Source organism: Tachyglossus aculeatus, assembly GCF_015852505.1.
Source record: "Tachyglossus aculeatus isolate mTacAcu1 chromosome 12 unlocalized genomic scaffold, mTacAcu1.pri SUPER_6_unloc_2, whole genome shotgun sequence".
Classification (NCBI taxonomy): Eukaryota; Metazoa; Chordata; class Mammalia; order Monotremata; family Tachyglossidae; genus Tachyglossus; species Tachyglossus aculeatus.
This window is the reverse complement of record NW_024044829.1, coordinates 8,509,540-8,520,765: the sequence shown is the minus strand read 5'-3', so window position 1 is coordinate 8,520,765 and position 11,226 is coordinate 8,509,540. Positions and strand designations below refer to the sequence as shown.

The 11,226-nt window shown below is 48.5% G+C and overlaps 1 pseudogene; it reads right to left on the bottom strand.

The window, feature by feature from the left end:
• Nucleotides 1-698: 698 nt before the first annotated feature.
• Nucleotides 699-1,639, bottom strand: LOC119921335 (annotated as a pseudogene).
• Between the last annotated feature and the right edge of the window lie 9,587 nt (nt 1,640-11,226).

Genomic DNA, 11,226 nt, shown 5'->3' with positions numbered 1-11,226 from the left:
TGCGGGGAAGGGAAGGAGGCACGACAGGGGGGATAGAGAGGGGGACGAGGGGGAGAGGAAGGAGGGGGCTCAGTCTGGAAAAGCCTCACCACTCCTCTCTGAGCCACCCTGTCTAAATACAACAGTGTTTCCAGTATTTTCTACGTTGAAAAGACAGAACTTGTTCCTAGGGGAAGGGAGGGAGAGAAGAACAACCAGCATGGTCCAGATGGAAAGAGCATGGGCCTGGGAGTCTGAAGGACCTTTGTTCTAAACTGGCTCCACCAATTGTCTGCTGTGTGACTTTGGGCATGTTGATTCACTTCTCTGTGTCTTACGTGTCTCAGCTGTAAAATGGGGATTAAGACTATGAGCCCCTTGTGGAACATGGACTGTGTCCAACCTGATTAGCTGGTATCTACCCCAGCTCATAGTACAGAGCCTGGCACACAGCAAGCACTCAACAAATACCATTTAAAAAAAAAATTGGTGTCTCGCTGAAGAGTGGCAGGGCCCTGGACTGCTCCTATGAACCCAGTAAATTTGGTAGTGGGGGAGTGCCAAGCCCCTTGTGGAAAGCAATTTTAAAGGCAAAATGACACTGTGATGCAACTTGATTTTTCAAATAAACCTGAACCTGGCTTATGTTACCCTATGCCCAATGTAAATATAGTAGTTCTCATAGATTCCAATTATAATTGGAATTGGAATTGGAAGCACTAATGGCTCCATAACTTGGCCATGGCATTTTTCACCTCTGTGGTCCGCAGAGTGTAGATCAAAGTGTTAAACAAGGGTGTAACGATCGCATAAAAGACTGACACCAATTTATCCACAGAGAAGGTGGTCTGGGGCCGGGCGTATATGAATATACAGGGACCAAAGAATAAGGTGACACAAGAATGTAGGAGCTGCAGGTGGACAGGGCTTTATGTCTCCCTTAAGCCCCCTTGGACATCGGAGAGTACAAGATGACCACATAGGATGCCATAAGCACAACATAACTCGAGGTACAGATGGCCCCACTGTTGGAAACGAACAGCAGGTTTGCCAAGTGAGTGTCGGAGCAGGCAAGTTTCATCAAAGGTTGCACATCACATGAATAATGATCGATCACATTGGGACCACAGAATGGTAGGCGCAGGGTGAGGAAAAGCTGGGCAGAAGAATGCATTAAAGACACTACTCAGGCTAAGGCCACCAGAAAGCCACACATATACTGACTCATGATGGCGGTGTAGAGGAGGGGCTTACAGATGCCCACGTAGTGGTCATAGGCCATCAGAATGAAGACCAGGATTTCCATGCAGCCGAAGAAATGGAGTGCCAAACGTTGGGTCATGCAGCCCCCAAATGTTATGGTCTTCTTATCTGAGAGAGAGTCTACAATCAATTTGGGGGCCGTGGTAGAGGAGAAACAGGCATCTGAAAATGACAAATAGGCCAGAAAATAGTACATAGGTGATTCAGGAGTTGGGCTAGTCTTAATGGTCAACAAAATGAGGAAGTTTCCAAACAGGGAAGCCAAATAAAATATCAAGAAGACAGCAAAGATGACGTTCTGATTGTCTGGATCCTGGGTTAGTCCCAACAGAACAAATTCTGTAACACTGTTTGGGATAGCCATGAGTATACTGTCCACGGAGCACCTCTGGGTGAAAACTGGTGTTCCTACAAACGTAAGAAAGAAATTCGCATGAGCGCTACCTTGGGGCTGAGGCAGGATCTTATTCCAAGGAACATAGACTGGTTCTCCTCTATCCTGGGGAGATGGTGAACTAGTAGAGATTAGCATGGTCATGACTTTGTAAAGTGAAATTTTCTCCTTGAGAATATTTATATTTTCATTCCAATCTGATGTTCTCATTGAAGAGTGTTTGGAGATCCCCTAAACTTAGCAGTGTGGCTGAGAAGCAGCGTGGCTCAATGGAAAGAGCACGGGCTTGGGAGTCGGAGGTCGTGGGTTCAAATCCCGGCTCTCCCACTTGTCAGCTGTGTGACATTGGGCAAGCCACTTAACTTCTCTGTGCCTCAGTTCCCTCATCTGTAAAATGGAAATTAAGATTGTGAACCCCACGTGGGACAACCTGATCACCTTGTATCCTCCTCAGCACTTAGAAGAGTGCTTTGCACATAGTAAGCACTTAACAGATGCCATCGTTATTACATTATTATTATCATGAGACAGAAATCTAGTTGTAGAAATGACTAGATCTGCAGTCCAGGGGGACAATCTGTTGTACACCTCTAAATCTGTTTCTTGGAAAACTGGTTCATGTTCTTTTCTCAGTTCACACTGTTGTTGAGATATTATTCATGTCACCCCCTTTTTAATTTATGACTATTGAACATGACCTAATGGTTAGAGCATGGGCCTGGGCGTCAGAAGGACCTGGGGGTCTAATTCCAGTTCTGCCACTTATCTGCTGTGTGACCTTGGTCAAGTCATTTAACTTCTCTGTGTCTCAGTTACTTCATCCATAAACTGGGTATTAAACTGTGAGCACCATGTGGGACATGGACTGTGTCCAATATAATTAGCTTGTATCTATCCCAGCACTTAGTACAGTTCCTGACATTTAGTAAGCACTTAAATATCATTTTTTAAAAACGGTAGGAAGGTTCTAACCCTGGATTTACCAAATATATGCTGGGTGACCTTGGGCAAGTCATTTAACTTATCCTTGCCTCATGTCCCTTACCTGTAAAATGAGGACCTAATGCCTGTTCTCTCTCCTACTTAGACTGTGAGCCTCATGTGGGACCTGATAAGCTTATATGTACCTCAGCACTTAGTACAGTGCTTAGCACACAGATATAACTCCAATTGTTATTGCTATTATTTTCATTATTATTAAAGCAGAAGAATAGATTCTATAATTCTATAACTTAGTCTTCAGTTACTCAGTATAACTACTGCACACATTTTGATGTATTTGATTTTGTATAATTATATCATTATCTGAATTGGTATTTCCCCACCCATTCTGCTTGGGAACTTCTCTCAGTTTCCAAGATTACCATTCATCACCTAAACAACTGTTTACCATACCTGTACTGAAAAAGCCCAAAAAATAACAGAAGGAGGAGAGCTTATCAAAACTGAGTTGAGAAAGAGTTTCAAATGTGCTTTACAGATAATATGAAAAGAAAAAAAAAATAGATAGCCTGGAAAACTGACTTAAGGAAATAGGATTAGGTGAGCCATATGCCTAATCTAGAAGTCTGTTTCCATTATTAACACCAAAGGATGTTTAGAAAAATAGTGTTAAGATTGCCTTCCTTGGTGTCCATCATTATGGTTACATTTCCCTCTAATAGCCCATCATGGATCTGTTGTCTATTGCAACAATCAATCAGTAGAACTTTATTTATTAAGTTGTTACTCTGTACAGAGACCATATCAAGCACTTGGGAAAGTGCAATCGAGTTAGTAGACACAATCTGTGCCCTCAAGGAGTTTGCAATCTATTTATGGAGACAGGCACTACAGTAAATTACAAGTAGGGGTAAACAGACCTCTCAGGGTCACATACTGAGAGTTTCCAGTACTCTACCAATCTCGATTATTCATTCATTCATTCAATCATATTTATTGAGCACTAACTGTGTGCAGAGCACTGCAATAAGCGCTTTGGAAGTACAAGTCGGCAACATATAGAGACATTTCCTACCCAACAACGGGCTCACAGTCTAGAAAGGGGAGACAGACAACAAAACAAAACATGTAGACTGGAGTCAACATGGATAGAATAAATAGCATTATAACTATATGCACATCATTAACAAAATAAATATAATAGCAAATATGTACAAGTAAAATAAATAGAGTAGTAAATCTGTACAAATACATACAAGTGCTGTGGGGAGGAGAAGGAGCCCACTTTTGGGTACGGACCGTCTCTATATGTTGCCAACTTGTACTTCCCAAGCCCTTAGTACAGTGCTCTGCACACAGTAAGCGCTCAATAAATACGATGGAATGAAGGAGGTAGGGCAGAGGGGGGATGGGAAGGAGGAGAGGAAAAAGGGGGCTCAGTCTGGGAAGGCCTCCTGAAGGAGGTGAGCTCTCAGTAGGGCTTTGAAGGGAGGAAGAGAGCTAGCTTGGCAGATGTGTGGAGGGAGGGCATTCCAGGTTAGGGGAAGGATGTGGGCTGGGGGTCGACGGTGGGACAGGTGAGAACAAGACAAGGTGAAGAGGTTAGCAGCAGAGGGGAGGAGGCAGCAGGCTGGGCTGTAGGAGGAGAGAAGGGAGGTGAGGTAAGAGAGGGCAAGGTGAGGGAGAGCTTTGAAGCCAAGAGTGAAGAGTTTTTGCTCGATTCATAGGTTGACAGGCAACCACTGGAGATTTTTGAGGAGGGGAGTGACATGCCCAGAGCGTTTCTGTACAAAGACAACCTGGGCAGCAGAGTGAAGTGTAGACTGAAGCGGGAAGAGAGAGGAGGATGGGAGATCAGAGAGGAGGCTAATGCAGTAATCCAGTCGGGATAGGATGAGAGACTGAACCAGCAAGGTAGCAGTTTGGATGGAGAGGAAAGGGCGGATCTTGGTGATGTTATGGAGTTGAGACCGGCAGGTTTTTATGATGGATTGGTTGTGCGGATGAATGAGAGAGCAGAGTCGAGGATGACACCAGGGTTGCAAGCTTGTGAGATGGGAAGGATGGTAGTGCCGTCTACAGTGAAGGGAAAGTCAGAGATAGGACAGGGTTTGGGAGGGAAGATAAGGAGTTCAGTCTTGGACATATTGACTTTTAGATGGCGAGGAAACATCAAGATGGAGATGTCCCAAAGGTAGGAAGAGACACGAACCTGGATGGAGGGAGAGAGAGCAGGGGCAGAGATGTGGACTTGGGTGTCATCAGCCTAGAGATGATAGTTGAAGCCGTGGTAACAAATCAATCAATCGCATTTATTGACCGCTTACTGTGTGCAGAGCACCGTATTAAGTGCTTGGGAAGTACAAGTTGGCAACATATAGAGACAGTCCCTACCCAACAGTGGGCTCACAGTCTAGAAGGGGGAGACAGAGAACAAAACCAAACACATTAACAAAATAAAATAATTAGAATAGATATGTACAAGTAAAATAAATAAATAGGTAAATACAGTAATAAATATGTACAAACATATATACATATATACAGGTGCTGTGGGGAAGGGAAGGAGGTAAGATGGGGGGATGGAGAGGGGGACGAGGAGGAGAGGAAGGAAGGGGCTCAGTCTGGGAAGGCCTCCTGGAGGAGGTGAGCTCTCAGTAGGGCCTTGAAGGGAGGAAGAGAGCTAGTTTGGCAGATGGGCAGAGGGAGGGCATTCCAGGCCAGGGGGATGACGTGGGCCGGGGGTCGATGGCGGGACGGGCGTGAACGAGGCATGGTGAGGAGATTAGCGGCAGAGGAGCGGAGGGTGCGGGCTGGGTTGTAGAAGGATAGAAGGGAGGTGAGGTAGGAGAGGACGAGGTGATGGAGAGCCTTGAAGCCGAGGGTGATGAGTTTTTGCCTTATGCGCAGATTGATTAGTATCCACTGGAGATTTTTGAGGAGGGTAGTAACATGCCCAGCGTGTTTCTGGACAAAGATAATCCGGGTAGCAGCTTGAAGTATGGATTGAAGTGGGGAGAGACATGAGGATGGGAGATCAGAGAGAAGGCTGATGCAGTAGTCCAGACGGGATAGGATGAGAGCTTGAACGAGAAGGGTAGAAGTTTGGATGGAGAGGAAAGGGCGGATCTTGGCAATGGTGCAAAGCTGAGACAGGCAGGTTTTGGTGATGGCTTGGATGTGAGGGGTGAATGAGAGAGCGGAGTCGAGGATGACACTAAGGTTGCCGGCTTGTGAGACGGGAAGGATGGTAGTGCCATCAACAGAGATGGGAAAGTTAGGGAGAGGGCAGGGTTTGGGAGGAAAGACAAGGAGTTCAGTCTTGGACATGTTGAGTTTTAGGTGGTGGGCAGACATCCAGATGGAGATGTCCTGAAGGCAGGAGGAGATGCGAGCCTGGAGGGAGGGGAAGAACGCAGGGACAGAGATGTAGATCTGGGTGCCATCAGTGTAGAGATGATAGTTGAAGCCGTGGGAGCGAACGAGGTCACCAAGGGAGTGAGTGTAGATCGAGAACAGAAGGGGACCAAAAACTGAACCTTGGGGAACCCCCACAGTAAGGAGATTGGAGTGGGAGGAGGCGCCTGCAAAAGAGACTGAGAATGACCGACCGGAGAGATTGGAGGAGAACCAGGAGAGGACCGAGTCTGTGAAGCCAAGGTAAAATGGCGTGTTGAGGAGAAGGGGGTGGTCCACATTGTCGAAGGCAGCTGAGAGGTCGAGGAGGATTTGGATAGAGTATGAGCCGTTGGATTTGTCAAGGAGGAGGTCATTGGTGACCTTTGAGAGGGCAGGTTCAGTGGAATGTAGGGGACGGAAGCCAGACTGGAGAGGGTCGAGGAGAGAGTTGGTATTGAGGAATTTGAGGCAGCACGTGTAGAAAACACGTTCAAGGAGTTTGGAAAGGAATGGTAGGAGGGAGATGGGGCGATAACTAGAAGGTGAGGTGGGGTCAAGACAGTGTTTTTTTTTTAGGATGGGAAAGACATGGGCACGTTTGAAGGCAGAGGGGAAGGAACCAGTGGAGAGTGAGTGGTTGAAGATAGTAGTTAAGGAGGGGAGAAGGGATGGATCGAGATATTTCATGAGATGAGAGGTAATGGGGTCAGAAACACAGGTGGCCGGAGTAGCACTTGAGAAGAGGGAGGAGAGCTCCTCTGAGGATACTGCTGGGAAGGATGGGAGAGTAGTAGAGAGTGTTGAGAGCCGGGGGGTTGGAGAAGGGGGAGGAGTGACTTTGGGGATGTCGGACCTGATGGAATTAAGTTTGTTAATGAAGTAGGAGGCCAGATCGTTGGGGGTGAGCGAAGGAGGAGGGGGAGGAACCGGGGGCCTGAGAATGGAGTTGAATGTACGGAAGAGCTGACGGGGATGATAGGCATGGGTGTCAATAAGGGAGGAGAAATAGTTTTGTCTGGCAGAGGAGAGGGCTGAGTTAAGGCAGGAAAGGATAAACCTCAAGTGAACGAGGTTGGCATGGTGTTTAGACTTTACCAGCAGCGTTCCATAGCTCGAGCATAAGAGCAAAGGAGGCAGACAGTGGCAGTAATCCAGGGCTGTGGGTTAGTGGTGCGAGAGCGGCAAAGGGAAACGGGAGCGAGTGAATCTAGCTGAGTAGGAAGGGTAGAGTGGAGAGCAGTAATCATCAAGACTGGGTAGAGAGCAGAGGGAGGCGAGGTGGGGTGTGAGGCGCTCACAAAGATGGAAGGGGTCAAGAGAGCGGAGATGTCTGTGAGGGAGTAATATGGATTTACAAGGGAAAAGAGTGTGAGTGAGGAGGCAGGTGAGAAGATTATGATCAGAGAGAGGGATTTCAGAGTTGGTGAGGGTGGACACAGTGCAGCGGTAAGAGATGATGAGGTCGAGGGTATGATCAAGTTGGTGAGTGGGTGAGGTGGGGTGGAGCAAGAGGTTGGCAGTGTCAAGGAGAGATAGACGGAGGGCGGCAGAGATCAGGGATATCAGGGATATCAGTGTGGATGTTGAAGTCTCCGAGGATCAGAGTGGGCATGGAAAAGTAGAGAAAGAAGGTGAGGAATGTATCAGAATCATTAAAGAAGTTGGAGTTGGGGCCGGGGAGTAGGGGGACGGTAGATGACGGCTACAAGAATCTGGAGGGGGTGCTAGTGGCGAATAATGTGGGCTTCAAAGGAAGGGAAGGAAAGGGAATGGGGAGGAGGGATACTGCGAAAGTGACATGGGGTGGAGAAGGAAACCGACACCTCCTCCTTTTTTGGTGAGTCTGGGGGAGTGGGGGAAGACGAGGCCTCCACTGGAGAGAGCAGCAGAAGAGACCGTGTCGTCCGGAGACAACCATGTTTCAGTTAGGGCGAGGAAGAGTAGAGAGCTGGAAAGGAATAGGTCCAGGATGAAAAGGATCTTACTTAAAACGGAGCGGGGGTCCCAGAGGCCACACTTGGCAGCAGCTGTGGAGGGAGGGGGGTGGAGGAAGGGTGCGAGGGGTGGGGAGGGTTTGGATTGGGATGAGTTGGTGGGGGCCTAGGCGGGGAGAGTGGGAAGAGGGGTGGCGATGGGAAAGGCTAACTGGGATGGGGTGGGGGCGGGAAGAAGGGGAGGGAGGGGGGCTGGGAGGGAGGAGTGTCAGACTGGTGCTGGTACAGAGCGATGCTTGTTAGGCGGTGAGGGGGAGTGGTCTTGGTGGGGTAGAGGGAGGGAAAAAGCTGGGTGAGAGAGGGGAAGGGGAAGGTGAGGAATGGGAATGGCAGTTGGGAGCAAGGGAATTGAAAGTTCATGGTGAAGTCAGCAGGGCGAGTGACAGTACAGCGGGAGGTTAACAATTGAGATGAAGAAGCGATAAAACAGTAGCAATGATATAAGTAGGTGAAGGCATCACAGGGGGTAGTTTAACGATTAACATGCTGTGGCAATAATAAAACTGGCAGATAATGATGTCACAGAGAGCAGATACAAACTATTATGTGCTGGAGTAGGGTGGACCTGTTAAGGGGGTCAGGGAGCAGAGGTACCTGGGGAGAGGAGTGAACAGCCAACTAGCATGGGAGGGCTGAGTAGGTGCGAATGAGGTTGTCGTTAATGTAACTTGGTGATAACAAGGCCCTTGTTCCCGGTGGGGAGGGGGGGGGGGGAGAGTCAGTCAGGACCGGACCGGGAAGGGGGGGATGGGGGGCACTTTAAGGAAGGTCGCTTAAATTGGCGGGGGGGGGGGGGGCGTGGAAGCAGGGGGCGTCTATGGCGGCGCTCTGAGGAGGGGATCCTTCTGGGATCAGCGGTGGCCACGCGGTGTGATGGCGGGTGGGCCTCTCGGGAACGGAGTCCCGGGAGTCTATTGGGGTGCTCTGAGGAGAGGATCCTTCCGGGAGCAGCAAGGCCGCGCGGTGTGATGGCGTCCTGGCCTCTCGGGAACGGAGTCCCGGGCATCTATGGCGGCGCTCTGAGGAGAGGATCCTTCCAGGAGCAGCAAGGTCGCGCGGTGTGATGGCGGGCGGGCCTCTCGGGAACGTAGTCCCAGGCGTCTATGGTGGTGCCCTGAGGAGAGGATCCTTCCGGGCGCAGCAAGGCCGCGCGGTGTGATGGGGGGCGGGCCTCTCGGGAACGGAGTCCCGGGCGTCTACTGCGGCGCTCTGAGGAGAGGATCCTTCCGGGAGCAGCAAGGCCGTAAAGAAATGAACAAATGAGGTGAACAGATGAGTTCACCAAGGGAGTGAGTGTAGATAGGGAACAGAAGGGGACCAAGACCTGACCCTTGAGGAACCCCTGACCCTTAAGGAACCCCTATGGGAGGGACTATGGGAGGGAGAGTCAAGCAGAGGCATATCCATTCCATTTCTAGTTTATACAGTGGCTAGCGAGTTGAAGGCAGTCTGCTACAAGTCAAAACTCACCTGTGCTGGGCAGCAGCAGCATGGTAGAGATTTGAGGGCAGAGGCCCAGATTTACTGCACAGAAGGAGGCAATGTTAAACCATTTCCATATTTTTACCAGGAAAACTCTATGAATACACTACCAGAACGACTGCAGGTGGAGGTGGGGCATTCTGGGAGAGACGTGTCCATGGCATTGTTATGGGTCGTATACAATTCAACAGCATAAGACAAAAACAACAACAGCGGGAAGCAACACAGTTTGAAGACATGCATGTGATTAGTCAGATACTTAAGGAGGAATATCCAAGTGCTTGGAAAAATGTGGAAGTGTTGATGTAGCTGTTGTTGGAGACATAGGTTCGGGAGGTGAGAGATTTGTCAGGGAAGGCCTCCTGTAGGAGATATTTCAGATGTTTGAAGATGGGAAGAGCAGTGACCTGCCATATGTGAATGGGGAGTTAGTTCTAGCCAAGAGAGTGATTATTAGCAAGAAATCAACAGTGAGAAGCATGTGCTATCTTGATCCTTCTTGAACTTTCAAATACCCTGACTTTCCCTCTAATAATGGTGATGACATTTGTTAAGCGCATATTATGTGTCAAGCACTGTTCTAAGCGCTGGAATAGATAGAGGTTAATCAGATCAGACACAGTCCCTGTTTCACATGGAGCTCATACTCTAAGTATGCGGGAGGATAGGTTTGAATCCCCATATTACAGATGAGGAAACTGAGACACAGAAAGTTAAGTGAATTGCCCGGGGTCACATAGCAGGTAATTGGCAGAGCTGAAATTAGAACCTATGTCCTCTGTCTGCCAGAACTGTGATCTTTCCACTAGGTCACATTGCTTCTCTGCTTCTCTAATAGTGAGTAACCTATCACCCATAATTTTTCCAGAACTTTCTGATTGCTTTTGGTACTTTCTGCCTTCACAACTTCCTTTAGTAACAAATTCCATATCCTTACAACTGCTCTGTGCATTTTCTATTTTAAGAGCAACTGATCATGCCTAAAATATTCTTCCACTGTTTCAATGACACTGTGCTCTCTACAGTTTAAAACATCTGAATTAAACAAAATGGGATCAGCAGTTATAGTTAAGAGTTCCAAAGTGGAACCCCTGACCCTTAAGGAACCCCTATGGGAGGGACTATGGGAGGGAGAGTCAAGCAGAGGCATATCCATTCCATTTCTAGTTTATACAGTGGCTAGCGAGTTGAAGGCAGTCTGCTACAAGTCAAAACTCACCTGTGCTGGGCAGCAGCAGCATGGTAGAGATTTGAGGGCAGAGACCCAGATTTACTGCACGGAAGGAGGCAATGTTAAACCATTTCCATATTTTTACCAGGAAAACTCTATGGATTCACAACCAGAACGACTGCAGGTGGAGGTGGGGCATTCTGGGAGAGACGTGTTCATGGCATTGTTATGGGTCGTTCAAGTGGTGGCAGCGGGACGGGACCCGAACTGCGGCGCCGCCGCTTCTCCCTTCCCCCCACCCCCAAACGCCCAGAGAGATTTCGGGGCCATCGCGGGTGAGGGCAAGTGTGAACTTGGTCATGGTCTCCCGGACCGCTGGTGTCCAATTGCTGTGCATCTGAGTTCCCTGAAGGGTCACAGATGAAATCTGGTCAATAATCACACGGTCGCTAGTAGTTTTTGACATTCTTGTGAACAGTGTCTGAGTTGAAATTTGTAGGAAAATGAAGGCAAGCCTTAAAGGTTGTACTGAGGTTCTATGGGCTTAAACACTTCCCAGAAACCTGCAGCATCAGCAGAAAGGGAAGGTACCCATCCCTGAT